The sequence below is a fragment of the Phyllostomus discolor genome, chromosome 1 (genome assembly GCF_004126475.2).
Source record: "Phyllostomus discolor isolate MPI-MPIP mPhyDis1 chromosome 1, mPhyDis1.pri.v3, whole genome shotgun sequence".
NCBI lineage: Eukaryota > Metazoa > Chordata > Mammalia > Chiroptera > Phyllostomidae > Phyllostomus > Phyllostomus discolor.
The window spans coordinates 208085354-208101137 of NC_040903.2; positions in this window are offsets into that span (position 1 = coordinate 208085354).

The following is a 15784-nucleotide window of genomic DNA, read 5'->3' on the forward strand; positions in this document are numbered from 1 at the left end:
CAGGCCAATGGCCCCCAGCAACCGCACACTGATGTTTCTCTCTCTCTTTCTCCCTCCCTTCCCTCTCTAAAAATAAATAAATAAATAAATAAATAAATAAAATATTTTTTAAAAAGAAAGAAAAGGGAAGCGTCTAGGGAATTCCTGAAGTTTGGGTTTGTGTAGCCGGAGTTGGATAATCGGTGCTATGCAACATGGTGGGAAAGAGGGGAGGAAGGGTGTTGGGCAGCAGATGATGAGTCCTTGGGGCGGGGGGCATTTGTTCAAAGTACCTATGAGGCATTAACGTGGAAAGGTCCAGTAGGCAATTAGGTATCCAGTCCTAGAGCTCAGGGGAGAAGTCGGAGATGGAAGTGTCCATGTGCGTGCCATCCTGAGAGAGATGACAATGACGGTCAAGAAGGTGGTTAAAATAAGTGAGAGAACGCGGGCAATACGGAGAAGAAAGCCCCAAGAGGGCGGGGGAGGGCGCCCCAACACGCAGGCTGAGATGGCTCAGCGGAGAAGAGGAGGGTCAGAGAGAGTGGGGGTCGCAGGAAGTGTGGGAGAGAGCTTTATGACGGTTGGAGCTGCCGGGAGATTCGGATGCGGTGCTGGGCAAAAACAGCAGCACTGGTGCTGGGGAGTGATGATCGAGGCGAGCGCCCCCTTGAGGCGGACCTGTGAAGACTCTGAGGAGCAACACGTGGGACTACTGCAGCAAGGATGATTGATTCTAAGCACGCGATAGAAACACCTGGGAATTGTTTTTTACTATTAAAGCCTGGGCCATAGATCCAATTGGTCTGGTGTGGGGTCTGGGCAGGGGTCTATTTTCAAAACTCCACAAGAGAACCTACTGCGTGGCCACAGTTGGGAACCAGTGATTCCCTGTTTTGAGCAACAGAGGATTGAAACATCTCGGGGCGGGGGGGGGGGGGGGGGGGGGGGGGGGGGGGGGGAGTCGGGTGACTCGCGTTGATTCTTGTTGTCGGGACACTCAGGAGTGGTCAGTACAGGAAGTGCAGTCCCTCGGGTTAAAACGTGCCTGTGCGGACCCAGCTCTTTTCGGGGCAGGCGCGTCTTAAAATTGAGGAGACGCCAAAGCTGTGGTCGCCGTTGCAGATGAGGGGGATTTCACGGGGCTCTCCCAGAACATGAGAAATCTGTCTCCCAAATCGTGCTGAGGTTATACCTGCCAGACATCCTCTGGTTAGGCTTTGCCTCATGATTTTAAAATTAACACGCGTTTTCAAAATTTGAAAGGAATACATATATAGGATTAAAAAAATACCACAGAAGTAACATTCTCTAACCTCAAACCACCTCCACGTGCATCCCAAAGCCAACCGCTTGCTCATTTCTTTTCTGCATCCTCTGCTGGTTGCCCCGTAACCATAAGCAATGTGCTTAGTCCTCTTTCCTGATGTGTCAATATTGTATGTTATTTTACCAGAACTGAAAATGAAAGTTCACATCCCCTTTGTCCACGTCCCCTTCTTCTTTGCAAAGTGTGGCAGTCATAGTATCATGTTTATTTCTGCTTTTGGTTACTTTTATAACGTTAACTAATGTCCTTAAAATTCTATTTCCCACTCCATCAACGTGACACCCTCTTCCTCAACTGCCCTTGTGAGCTGAAGGCCTCAGCTCCTCCATGACCCCCTTTCAACTCCTCTCAGTCTGATCCGTGCTTTCCCGCTGTTCCAATCAACAGCTTTACCTTCTGTTCTGGAGCCACGAGAAGTCCTGTCTGCTTGGTCTACAGGTGAATTCTGAGTTGAAGACCAAAAACTGCCTTCACATCGCTTTGGGGTGGTAGATGTGCTTCCTTGGGGAGCCGAGGACTATGGGAGGACCCCACTTCTTCCTCTTCGGCAAGGTCACCACTCTTGGGTGACTCCAAGAAGGTTCCCAAGTAATGTGGTCAAATTGATTTTCTCTTTTTTAAATCCTCACCCAAGGACATGCGTATTGATTTTTAGAGAGAAAGAGGAAGGGAGGGACAGAGAAACATTAATGTGAGAGAGAAACATCTATCGGCTGCCTCTCGTGCGGGCCCAGACCAGAGATGGAGCCCACAGCCTAGGTCCGTGCCCTGACCAGGAATCGAACCACAACCCTTTTGGCAGATGGGACGATGCTCCAACCAACGGAATGACTCGGCCAGGGCAGCCCGATTCTCTTCCAGTACTCTCCACCAAGCTCAAAACCAAGGTTTATTTTAGTTGGACCATGATTTTCTTGTACCTTTTTGAGTTCTTCTTACACTTTTCTTTTGTTGAGAGAAGAACCATGTTATCTTCACCGTGTCACAAACATTGCCAGCTTCTTACTTTTCCAACTGATACATTTAATGCCTTCAATTTTTTTCCTTACAGTGATTCCCCAGGGCCCACTCACTTCCTGTTTTAACTTGGACCCGGGAAAAGGGGTGTTGGAGCTGAAGAACACAAACATTCTGATCACTGAGAAAGGATAGTGTCTTTGTAGACAAATCAATTTGCCACATACTTATTAGTTTTTTCCTGAATTTCGTTAGTGTGGCTTTGTCATGGAGAAGCTAATTATCTGGGAACATATAAAGCAAACTCAGGTTCTGGGTCCCAGAGATGAAGCAGCAGACGCTGAGGGGAACCACCCCCGCAGTCTTACCAGGAGCAGCCCACACCCTTCCGTGCATCTTGGATGGACCCTGCGATGTGCTGCCAAGACGCCCCCAGAAGGAAGGCACCCGGCCCCTCACCTCGATTGGAGACGTCTCTGACGGCCCCTCCCCTCTTCGGAGTTCCCACGAGATGAGCGGGGTCCTCTTGTGTAGCTGCTTTGAGCTTCAACTTCTTTCTATGCCCAATCTTTCCTCCACTCCCTTATGGGCGCTCGTCCCAAAACCGCACCCCAATACATATCTGCCTCAAAGTCTGTTTTCTGAAGAACCACACCCACAGTCTGGCTTTCCTCTCATACCTCTAATCAAACAGAGAGTATAAATAAACAATATAATACAAACAATAAATACAAGCAAACAAAGGAGTTAATTTCTTACAGGAGATATTGGATTGCTGTGAAGGGAGCTGTTCATCACCTCGTCACTGTCACCACTGCCCCCTTTGAAGGTCACCAGCTACTGCACCCCTGAACCCAGCCAATAGCATCCTGGTTGGCCAGAGGGGCATTTCCATCCTGAAAAAACTGACCTCTGCACTGAAGAAATGAGCCATAGGCTCTGGTTGCCTGGCTGCTTGGGGAAAAAAATCACTAAGCTATTTGAAACCTCGTAACAAAATGTATTTCTGAAATCCTAACACTAGACAGTTCTGAAATTAATAAATGTGTATTAAAATTACAAGCCTATCCCGCTCCAAACCTGAAAGAAAGCATTCAAGGAACACGAGATACAAAAAGGAGAAATGCCTGTTTGCAAAGGTAAGTCACTTCATATTCGAATCATTTATTTATGTAACAAGCCCTTCCGGACTGATTAAGGGAACTGCCAGTTACACTAGCCAACCTTTCTTCAGGTTATGCAGAAGCACAGGGCTTTCCTCTCGCTTCACGTGGGAGATCCGTGTCCCGGCAGCCAGACCGCCTCCCCTTCCGTCCTGTCTCTGGGAGGACCCGGCGCTCGCGGGAAAACACTTCTCATCCCACACCGACACTGCAGGAGAGAAACACAACACAACAGGATCCCTCCCATCCCATGGGGGCTACGGAGCCTTCAGAAATGGGCAGGAATCAAAGTGCAAGATTTTCTTCTTTATCCATTTTTCAATTCTAAGTCTTTCCATGCCCAGTGCAAGGCCCAGGGCTGCTGTGAAGCCGTTTCTAGCCACCCCCGCTGCGCGTGGCTTCCCTCCCTCGGAACCCCAGCCCGCACCTCCTGAGCTCACCCCTCACTGGCGCTGTCTTGGCTCCTGGTAATGTTTGCTGATGAACTTCCGGAGTGGACTGTAGCAATTACTAATTTTTACAAATTCCTTCTCGCTCTTCCGGGGCCCATGGCCATGAGTTCCGGGCTGAGCCTGCCATCCCAGCGGGACCATTCAGTGTTTGTTCTGCATAACTAAAAGCGCACACACGTGGGGAGACAGGCGCCCCTGTCTTCTCCTGGTCGTGAGCTGTAAGGAAATTGCAAGCCTGGAATTTCTCAAGGCCCTTCTTCCTGGAACTTCTGCAGAAAGCCCACTTGGAGAGATGGAGAGACCTAATGACGTCATTTGAACCCCTAGATCCAGCTATGCCTGAAACTCTTCCTTGAAACTTATTATGTGAGCAAATAGAGTCCCTTTTTGTGCTTAAGTGAACTTGAATTGGCCTTTATCATCTGCAACTTAAGTGACTAAGATGCTGTCTCAGAACTCCTTAAGGAATAGGATGCTGAGGGACCTCCAAGTCTCCAGAATCTTTCCCTCTTGCTGCTGTGCTCTCGTCCTGTTCGGTCAAAGCTGATGTCCCCCGTGTTTGGCTTCCAGCCGGAAGTGGGAAAGGACACATGGAATATTGCACCACAGGCGTCTGAAGGCCCAGCTCTGGTGCTGGCACAACCGCTGGCCTGCACGGTCACGTGGGCAGTCACTAGGGGCCTGGCCTCATCTAACACACAGCAAGGGAGGCTGGGACGTGTAGTCGGTCCGTGCAGCTGTGTGTCTAGCCAGGACTCTTCTTTCTGAAGGAAAGGACAGATGTTGGCTCGCAACTGGCAGTCTAACCCACACCTGGCGTTTGCAGGTTAAAATGAGCGAAATACCAAGTCCAGTTTAAATGCAGGCGGGGTTGGAAATGAGGGGAGGAAAAGCCTCTTCATCAGTAAAACATGCCAGTGGGCAGAGCTCCACGTGGTCTACTGGGGAGGCTGTGTACTCTGTCACCTTCGCTAAGTTGGAATGACATTACCTGGAGATCCCTTCCCTGGATGGTCCCAAGTTAGGGTTGGCCTGGAGAGAAGTTAGCACAAGATTTGGAAGGTGGCTGCAGCGGCTGGTGGACCCCAAAGGTCGGGGCAAATGCCCCATCTCCTCCTGCCGCTTCTGCAGTCCCCCGCTTCTGTGGGAGACAGACACCGACTCCAGCTGACCCCTCAGGCCCCAGACTTTCTTTACCTTAACCTCAAGGTTTCTCACCCTGGGCGATGTTGCTGTTTTGAATCAGCCAATTCCTTGTTGTGTGGGGGCTGTGCCGTGCATTGTGGGAGGCTTAGCAGCATCCCTGGCCTCTAGTCCCTAAATACCAGTAGTGCCCCTCGCCGCCGTGTGACAAGCCAAACTCCCTCCAGGTGTCTTCTTGGGGGCAAAGTCACCCCTGGTTGGGAAGCTCTGTCTTCATACCCCACTTTTCTTCGCAACTGGAGGCCTCGAGGCCTACAGCAACCTCAGGCCCACCACACACAGAGGCCTAGGCCAGCTTGCTGAGGCGGCTCTACCAGCTCCCATGGCCACACAGAGTCTAGCCCCACGCCACGCTGCACCACGGTTCCGCTCAGGGCTGAACACATCATGTGCCCAGCCCCTTCCTTCTTTAAAAAAAATTGTTTTACGTTGATATTTGAAAGCTATTTTTGTATAAACACAAATATTATCTAGGACGGATTCACTATTTAACATTCAACATTTCCATTACTCTCATTTTAATGGAAAGTCAGGCGTTGTGGGCCCTGCAGGTAACCAGGGCCCTGGGCCTTGTGGGTCTGTCGGGGGAGCTGGCCCTGAGCCTGCGCCTTCCCCGCCCCCTCCCCCCCGCCCCCCCCCACCACCGGTGCCTGCTGACAGGTGCACTCACTCCACACACCGTCTTCTTTGTCATCGGAGCAAACCCACAGGCATCAATGGTTTCCGTCTTCCAACACCTGCCCCAGTGCCATGGCGGGAGGACTGACTCCAGGTCCTTGACGCTGCACTCGGGGGCAGCGGGGCAGAGCTAGCTGGAGACCCTTCGAGTCTCTGCTTTTGAGCTGACTAGCTGGGTCAATAGGAATGATCGTTGCTATTTAGGGGCTTCAGGAGGGGAAAAAAAAACCCTCCCTTTTAAAAACACATCAAAGAAAACAAATGCATCTCAAGGTGAAGCTGAAGACATGTGTTTTCTATGTGTTTTCCATTAGATTTTAATAATCAGACATAAATCACTGAGGGGAATCAAGTGGACCAATGCTCGGGACCCTTCCCCACCTGGTGAGGGGCTGTTTCTGATTAGCGTGGGGCCTCTACCCTGACTAGCAACGGGTGCCCCGGGGGAGGGGAGGGCAGGAAATGAAGGCATCAGGCACCTTGCCCATTGTCCCCATGCTCTCCACAAGCTGCGCCCCCATCAAGGGTGAAAGGGGGGCTATAGGCTGGGCCAAGTGGGAGGACGTTGGGGACACAGTGTTATCCCACACCTCCCTCAGCAAGCCTGTCCACAACAATCACTTCGGAGCTAAAACACCTGCTTTACATCAGCTCTTTCGCAGCCGGGTACCACTGTGGATGGAAGTTTGCCTCAAAGCACACAATTCTTCCTTTAGCAAGAACTCTGCTTTTTTTTTCATGGAAATATCGGGAACCCATTTTGAGTTGAACAAGCAAACGAAGAGCAGTAGAGTTTTAGATAAATGTTATGAAAATTGCATGAAACATTATATCAAAACCCTTGGCAGTGTCAAAAAGCAAGATTTCTGAATCCAATGAGTAGCTGAAGAAGAAAATTCAATTCCATTTTTTCACTTTGTCTGCCAATTTTATAGCACTTCATTTAAAATGGAATCTCTAAAGAATCAATTCAAATTAGCTTTACAGTTTCCTCCAAAGAATCTGCTTTAAAATAAATTGAATTGGAGCATGTGACATAATAAGTGAGCATAAAATTCATGTTAACTAGTCCGAAGGAAAAACTCATAATAAGGAAACAAATAATCTCACATGACTGAGCTAAAAATAGTCTTTAGATTGTCAGTTTCAAAACGGAACAAAAATAGGGGGAGTTGTTATAATAATGATATGACGCTTTTCTCCCTAATGAAATGGCCTGGGTTCTGTAATAAATTACAGAAAGAGAATCCTTTGGGCAAAAGGAAGATAACAGACATGAGTCGCTTCCATAAATACAGTGACAGGGATGAAAATACCTCCCAGCCCCGGCCAGGTGGCCCCGTTGGTAGGAGCGCCATCCTGTGCATCAGAAAAGGTGCAGGTTGGAGCCCTGGTCAGGGCGTGTCCAGGAGGCAACCGATCGCTGTTGCCCTCTCTCTCTTCCTCACTTTCTGAAATCGATAAGCCTACCCTCTGGTGTGGATTAAAAAAAGAGGAAAGGAAGAGGAGAAAATACGGTTCCTTGCAGCTGGGGCTGAGCGGCTATCCTAGGGGGTGGCGCCACCATTAAGGACCGGGGGTGGGGGGTGCTGGGGCGAACAGCAGTGAGAGGACAGCCCACCGGAGTCTGCCGCCCCATTCCGAGAGCAGCTTTTGCTTCTGTTTTTGCTTTATTTTGGTCAGGGATACAGATCATAAATGTTTCTTTACGACCTCTTTATAGAGCTTCTTCAGACTCTGAACCTTTTGAGGACATAGGTGATGTCTTATCTGACTTGGTAACCACCCCGCACCTATCATGGTGCCTGACACATAGTAGGAATCGCATAAATATTCGAGGGAGAAACACAAGAATGAGTAAATTCATCCATGTATTATTTAAATCAGGTTAAACTCAATTTTTAAAATTATACCTTTTAAGGAACTCAAAGTGAAGTCGGGAAATAGGCAGTGAGTTTAATTAAGTTGGGTTGTGGTGATATGTTTTTGTCTCTGCTGAAGTCAGGAAACAAAGAACTCGGCCTGTCATTGGAGAAGGCTTGACAGCGGTAGCTTCAGGCTCTGCCTGGAAGTCACCATTTAGGAGTTTACCCCAATGAGACCCCGTGTCTCGGAATTTAGTCAGGTCTCGATGCGTGGGGTCAGCCCTCCGTCTCACGATACCCACTGGGATTCCTGCTTTTCCACTGCGCTCACTCCATGTAGCTTCAAAAAGATTGTGTTGTATTTCTGCCACCGTATCCATCCTAGCTTTCACTCTACCCAACTCATTGGTTCATCCATCTGTCTGATCACCTGTCCTTCACATGCTTAAGGATATAGTGATAAGTAATAATAGTGGCCACCATTTATTGAGTGCCTATTATATGTCAAACACAGTTATAAACATTTTATGCTAGTTAGCGCATTTGATCATCCTAACGATTTTATGAAGGATGCACTGTCATGATCCACACTCTACATGCAAAGCAATTGAGGTGCAGCAAAATCAAATAACCTACCCGAGGTCACACCACTCAGAAGCGGGGAGGTCAAGATTCAAACCCAGAGCGTCTGGCTCTAGGACCGCCAGTCTGCTCTCCTAGTCAGATAGACACGGTCTTGGCCTTCGTAAGCCTCACACGCTGGTGGAAGAAGCAGAATTTAAACAAATAATTACGTCATTTTACCTGTGACAACTGCTTTCAGGGAAAAGTGCAGGTGTCACGAGAGTACGTGGAAAGGATACGCGGCCTCGCCCAAGGGACTCGGGAAGGCCTGGCTGCTGCTGTGCAGGGTGGCCCTTGGGCTGAGACATGGAAGTGTAAGCAGGAAAGAGTGTTCCAGGCAGGACAGCATGGGCCGGTGAGAGGGGCCACCGTGTTGAAGAATAAAAAGGGACAGAAGGGCCATGGGAGTCTACCGACGTCACTCCGATCAAAACTCAACCCACACATGGACATCGTCCAGTTTTCTCCATCCCGTGACCTTGTGCCGTGTTTATCCAGCCGTGGAAGTCAGACGTCCAGGGGACAACTGTGTCTCTTTCTCCCTCCCCCAACGCCAGGCGTGTCTGGTCTGTCACCAACTCCCGTCATCCGGTGCCCCACCACGTCTCTTCTGTGGCTCCCCCATTGGTTGATCACTCGTTTCTTTCTGACCCTCACCTCCCAACCCTCAGCCACTTTCATTTCTCACTCAGACGCCAGAGTGCACCGTGGGGTGGGACCCCTCGTGCCTGTCCTCCACTTGGTGGCCGGACCGATGTTTCCGGAAGACAAGGCTGGTCCTGCCACCTCTGCTGTTACTTAAAAACCTCTGATGGTTTCCCATTGCCCATGGGAAAGAGACAAAGTCCGTTCCTGGACCACAATGCCCTCCCTGGCCTGGCCTCCTCCGTAAAGTCAGGGGCATCCCAGGCCACAGGCTGTGCCCACAGCTCCTCCTCAGTCACAGGGTCTTCGCTCCCTCCCACGCCCCTCCCACCAGGGGGCTTTGGCACACGCCCTTCCCTCCTCTTTGTTTGGTTGGCTCTCGGTCATCCTTTAGACCCCTGTTTAATCCTCCGCGAGCCCATCTATGTCCCTGCTTGGGTATCTGACCCATCCGCATTTAGTTACCGGTGTCAGATGCCTCTCTGTTATGTCTGAATTGTTGCGGCTCTAACCCTTGGTGCTCAGAATGTGACTGTATTTGGAGCGAGGGCCTTTGAAGATGTGATTCAGTTAAACGAGGCCATTAGGGTGGGCCCCAGTCCAGTCTGACTGGTGCCCTGGTAAGAAGAGGAGATTTGGACACAGACACAGACACACACAGGGCGAACACGTGAGGATGCCACGAGAAGGTGGCCATGGCAAGCCGAGAACAGAGGCCTCAGATGAAACTATCCTAAACCTGCTTATATCTTGATCTTGGACTTCCAGTCTTCAAAATAGTAAGAAAATATATTCCTGTATTTAAGCCACCCAGTGTGTGATACTCTGTCATGGCAGCCTAAACAGATTAATACCTCCTCCTTTATAGGACCAATAGCGGCAATTTAACTTTCGCTGTGTTATTTAATTTCTATCTACCTGGGAAGAACACAAGCTCCATAAGGACAGGAATCGGGCCTGGTTTTGCTCACCACAGTATCACCAGAGCCTGGCAAAGGGCCTGGCTTGTAGTAGGTGCTCATTAAATCCTTGCTGCATGAATGAATAAAACATGTGGGTGAATGGATGGACGCACGAATGAAAGGAACAGTAACTACACAGTGGTTTTGCCCCTGGGAAGATTCACTTGAGGCCCGGGCTGCATCCAGAAGCAAGGGCACCTTGGACTGGCTGATATGTATTTATGTAACTTCACTAGATACAGCAAATTCCTAGAATTTCAAGTTTTTAGTCCCTCAGAGCAACACTGTTCAATAAAATTTAATCTCATGGATTTTATTTTTAAAGAGGCAACTATTTCTCTCTAGGGTAAAAAAAAGATCATTTTAAAAGACATAAATCCTTGCCACTGGAAGAAAATATATTGTCTGTATCAAATTGCACTAAGGTCATACTTGATTTTTGGTTTCGAAAATGTCCTTTCTGGTTTCCGCGGGGGCAACGGCATAGTGAGGACCGGGGGTCGTTGCCACCCCGAGACCGGGTGGGACACACGTGAGAATTCCTAAGTCTTTGGAGGAGTCCTCTTTTCCGAGAAACTCATTATTCACTTAATTATTCATTCTGTTTATTTACTGTATAGTTATTACACGTAAATATGGTGCAAATCCCCAGAATCCTCAAACACCAGATGCCAGCTTCCCTCCGCGGTCCCAAAAGACAGCGCCAAGCCATCACTGTGAGAATTAAAACAACAACAACTAAAACCCAATTAAAATTGTGCCAGCGTGTTCCTTTCCAAAAGAAAAACCCTGCGAACGAATGGGCTTTTGGTCTCTCCCCGGACTCCTCCTGCAAAGGAGCAAACAAAAGAGCCTCACACTGACACCGGCGTGGAGTTTGCATTTAAATCACAGCTACCATGAACTTCCTCCCTGCGCCCAAATGGGATTGGCTGAGTCAACTAGGCATCATTTCTCGTTTCCAAATCATCTCCAGATCAAATGGCTGGAGAAAACGTTGGGCTTTTCAGAATTTTGACATGCCTGGCCAAGCCTGGTGACGGGGGAAGGGGAAGCCAAGATGGCAACCCGATGGTTGGGTCTCAGAACCTGCAGGTTATACAGCCTCCTCCTCCCTAATGATCCAAGGGGATGAGGCCTGGGTGCACCTCACACTTCTGAGTACATGATGGCACCTCCTGAGGCGGTTCACACACGGCCCGTGCTCTCTGAACAAAACCCAACTCACCCCGAGTCACCTGCCAAAGGTGGAGGGGGCGGTCTCCCCCAGGAGGTGGTTGGGGTGCAGAGAGAAGCACAGTGCTGGAGGGCAGTGCAGGGTGGATGCTGCCTGGGGGTGCGGGTGCATGTGTGGGAGGAGGAGGAGGGTGTGTGGGGGGGTTGGGGGTACGTGTGCAAGAGGTCAATCCTCCGGTGACATTGGCCTCCTGAAGAACAAAGTGGCCTTTGAGATGAGTGTATGGCCATGGCCACCTGGAACAGAGTCACAGTGTAACTGGGAGAACTGGCTGGGCAGCTCCACCCACACCGACGTCACGGTCTGCCCTGGAGGGACACTATGGGACCTGGGATGACCGCTGAGAGGAGGCCCATCACCAGAACTGCTGAAGCTCTCCAGGGCTGGCCTGAACTGCCTCCCCAAACCAGCAGCCCAGACCTGGGAGGCCGGGGCCTCTGTTCTCCGTGTGGACGGTGTGAGGATGCACTCAGGGGTCAGACTGGCCAGGTTCAGACCCCAGGTCTGCCACTTACCCCTGAGCCCTTCCCCTCCCTGCTTGTTCCCCCCGCTCAGAATAAGACTGTGCCTCCAGCTTACAGTTGCCATGGAATTAAATGTGACAGTGCACGTGAAATGCATAGAACAGTGTCAGCCAACGGCAGACACACGATAAACATGTTTTTTTAAGATTTTATTTATTTTTAGAGAGGGGAAGGGAGGGAGAAAAAAAGAGAGAGAATCAATGTGTGGTTGCCTCTCACGTGACCCCCACTGGGGACCTGGCCTGCAACCCAGGCATGTGCCCTGACTGGGAATCGAACCTGCGATGCTTTGGTTCACAGCCCGCACTCAATCCACTGAGCTACACCAGCCAGAGCAATAAACATGGTTTTTACCATCAGTGCTAGCAAGGACCAGCGCATGCAGCAATTCAGCACAGGACTAAGCTTTGCAGAAACCATTTTTTTTCCCTACTTTTTATTTCTAAGGCAGCTGATAGAACTGTCTGTTTCACTTTGAGCAACAAAAATGTTGCTACTCCTGGAACCTCAGATTAAAATGGGCTCACCACCTCCTATCCCACAGTGCCTCACGGCCATTTTTGTCACCTGTTGCAAATATTTTTTAGTCACACAGCCTAACTTGCGGCCCTCTGCTGAGAAGGCAAAAACGTTTTCTAATCTATTCGGCACCAACATCATAAAGTATCAGGCCAAACAAAACACAAAGGGTCTTCATTAATAATATATGGAATGGGAACACTGGATAATATTTCATTATTGCTTTCTTATTAACATAATATTAATAATCTACTGCTACTTTAAAAATGTATGGGCACGAAAGCCAGATATATTAAGTTGTGGCTTGAATTAGATGCATTAAACAGGGACACCCATGATATCATGAAAGAGACAAGGTAGAAATGAGAAAATCGATTTAAATGAAAATATTTCTCTCTGTCTCCTGCTTCAGTTTCAAAGCGGCTGCTCTCTGAGGTCAGCACCGACATGACCTCCCTACCGGAGGTCCAGCGTTAATGCATATGCCCCAGCCCCTTCCCTGCTGACGGGTATTTCAGGTGAAGTTGCTCCCATTCTTCCTCTTGGGGGCTGGGAGGGCAGGGGCCCAGCGGGAGAGGAGGAAGCAGGAGTCGGGGGAGACTTCGCAGTCACAACTGCCCAAGTCAGGCACCAGGGGCGGAAGGACTGGGCAGCCATAAAAACACGGAACTGGAAGATCCTTCAGAGATCAGCTAATCCACCATTTCTCCAGGAATGATCCATAGAATATGCGTTCTTTAAGACTCTGTCTCTTTCCACACACACACACACACACACACACACACTCACTCACTGTTCTATGGTCCCTAAGTCTGGGAACTGCCCGTCCTTCCTGCTTCTTGGAATGCCATTTAATGAACTGCAGCATTTTCAAGGTTCTGTGAACTCCCACAGTAAAAAAACAACCATGCATCATCCTTAACCAAGTGTTTCCTGGGATCCCTTGGCATGGCCCCCTTTGCTTAGGTAACACTTACGTGTAACAGGCAACGAGCAACCTTGTCTAAGTCGCCTTCCTCATTGAAATGGAGGAGGAAGCGGACATTGAGGCCCGGGAAAGCGGCTTTTTGAAGAGCACAGGAGGCAGGGACTGAGCAGAGAGTGGAATACAGGTCTGATTCTTGGTGCCCGATCACAGGGCCTCTCAGAGACACTTTTGTCTTGTACATCCGTCCACCCAGAACCGTCATGCACCAGGCATGGGGCCAGACCCTCGGAACACAAAGATGAAAACCACACGGTGTCTGGCTTCGGAGAGCCCATGCCAGGTTTGCAGAAGACAGGGAAATGTGCCCATCACAGTACAGCCTGGGGAGGGGACTCTGAAGAGGCTGCTCGGGGGGGTCCAGAGGAAAGTCTGACCCCTCTCCCACAGCGGCTCGGGGAGTGGCCGCACAGGAGGTGACGTTGGCCGGGAACTCGAAGGGTGACCAGGAATTTGCCTCAGCGTATTTGTCTATTTGTCTTTCCCGTCAGTCCCTTTCTAAGGGGCACCCACAACAGCTCTGTCGTATGGGGTCCTGTTTGCAGAAATCACCACGCCGGTGTCACATGACTTTGTCACCTGATTGGACCAGGATCAAGGTCCCAGGGCAGCCAGTAAAGGCTGGCCAGCACCCTACAGGAGTGTCCGGGCAGCACTGTCCCACGGAGATTTGTGCGGTGATAAAGGTTCTATTGGAACTGTTCGATCCGGCAGCCGCCCACCACGTGCGGCGCCTGGACACGTACAATATAACTACCGAGTGCAGCTATGCAGTGAGAAAGACAATGTTTCATTTAATGTTGATTAGTCACAAATTAAATTTAAATAGCCATGCATGCTGGTGGCTACCAATTTGGATAGCACTTTTCAACTAGTGAACAGATTCACCTTGCCACTCTAATTTAAAATATAAGTTCCTTCAGAGTTATGATTTAATGTTGAAATCCAAGTTTAAAAGTAGTGTTGGAACATTCAAGAGAATTAAGAATTATCGAGTTTAATTAATTAAATGTAAAAATGTACCTGAATGGATGGAAAGATGTATTTTTCATTGGAGAATTGAAGGTCTTAGAAAATTGATTCAAGGGTTTGAAAACATTCAAATAAGTCCTCTGAGCACAAGGAACTAGCTAAAATTCAATAATGAAAAGTAGAAAACAAAAAAATTAACTTAACAATTCATTTCTGAATAGTCCATGTATCAAAGAAGAAGTTATAGGAAATTAGAAAATATTTTGAAGATAATGAAGACATATTAAAACTTGTAAGATACAGCCAAAGCAGTTCTTAGAAGACATTTGTAGCCTTAAATATTAGAGAAGAGATGAAAATCAATTATCTTAGCCTGTCATGTAGCTAGACATAAAACAAAAACAAAAGATAAAGAAGAAAGGAAATCATAATGATAAGGGCAGAAATAATGAATCTGAAAATAAAGAAAACAAGCCCCAAAGTTATGTTTTAAAATGATTAATAAAACTGATAGACCTCTAGAAAGACCAATCAAGAAAACTGAATATATTACTTACATATGTAATTAAAATGTAAGGAACTGTAACAGAATTATAAAAGCTACCTTAGTGATTCATAACATTCATGACATAAATAAAACAGTATGAACAGCATATGAGATGAAAGCTTAAGAACGAGGCTTATCACCATTTGCTCTGGTTGGAATGTTTGTGTCCCCCTTAAAATTCCTAAATTGAAAGCCAATCCCCCAAAGTGACAGTATTAGGGGGTGGGGCCCCTGGGAGTGATTAGGTCATGTGGGCGGAGCCCTCGTGAATGGCATTGGTGCCCCTCCCACAGGCTCTCTGGCCCTGCGAGGTGAGCGTGAGAACGTGGGCATCTGCGGGTACACGGGCTCTCCCTGGACACCAGACCTGCCGGCACCACCATCTCAGCCTTGCAGCCTTCGGAACCGGGAGAAAGGAACGTGTTCTGTGTACACCACCCAGTCTACGGCATTTTGTTACAGCAGCCTGAACAGACCAAAACACCATTATAACGTTAATGAGTAAGATACAAACTCTGTAAAAGCAAACTGGTCCCTGAATAACCTCAGTGACCTTGGGGGTTTCCGTGGCCAGGACCCAGGGCCCCGTGAAGCTGAGCGGCCCCAGCTGCAGGGAACAGGAGCTCCGTGGTTGACAGGCATTTCCCCAACTGTAGACACAGGGCTGACATACAACATGGCAAGCTCCAGGTGCACACAGGATGATGTGAGACAGGTATGCACTGCAAAATGATGACGACACTCAGGTTTGTTCGCATCTCCATCACTTCACATGATTACGTGTGTGTGGTGACAACACTTAAGACTTCCTCTCTTGACAGCTTTCGAGTACGTAATGCGGCACTGTTAACCACAGTCACGATGCCGCACATTTCATCCCCAGAACGGACTCATCTTACAACGAATGGGAAATCTGTGCCCTCGGACCACACTTCCCGTTTCCCTCTGTCCCCAGCCCTCAGAGCCACGATTCTTCTATGAATTCGGGTTTTGTAGACTTCACATGTGAGTGAGATCATACAGTTTTCGTCTTTCTCTTTCTATTTCACTTAGCATAACGCCCTCAGGATTCATCCACGTTGTCACAAACAGCAGGATTTCATTGTTATAGCTGAGTAATATTCCAGTATACACTGAATCCT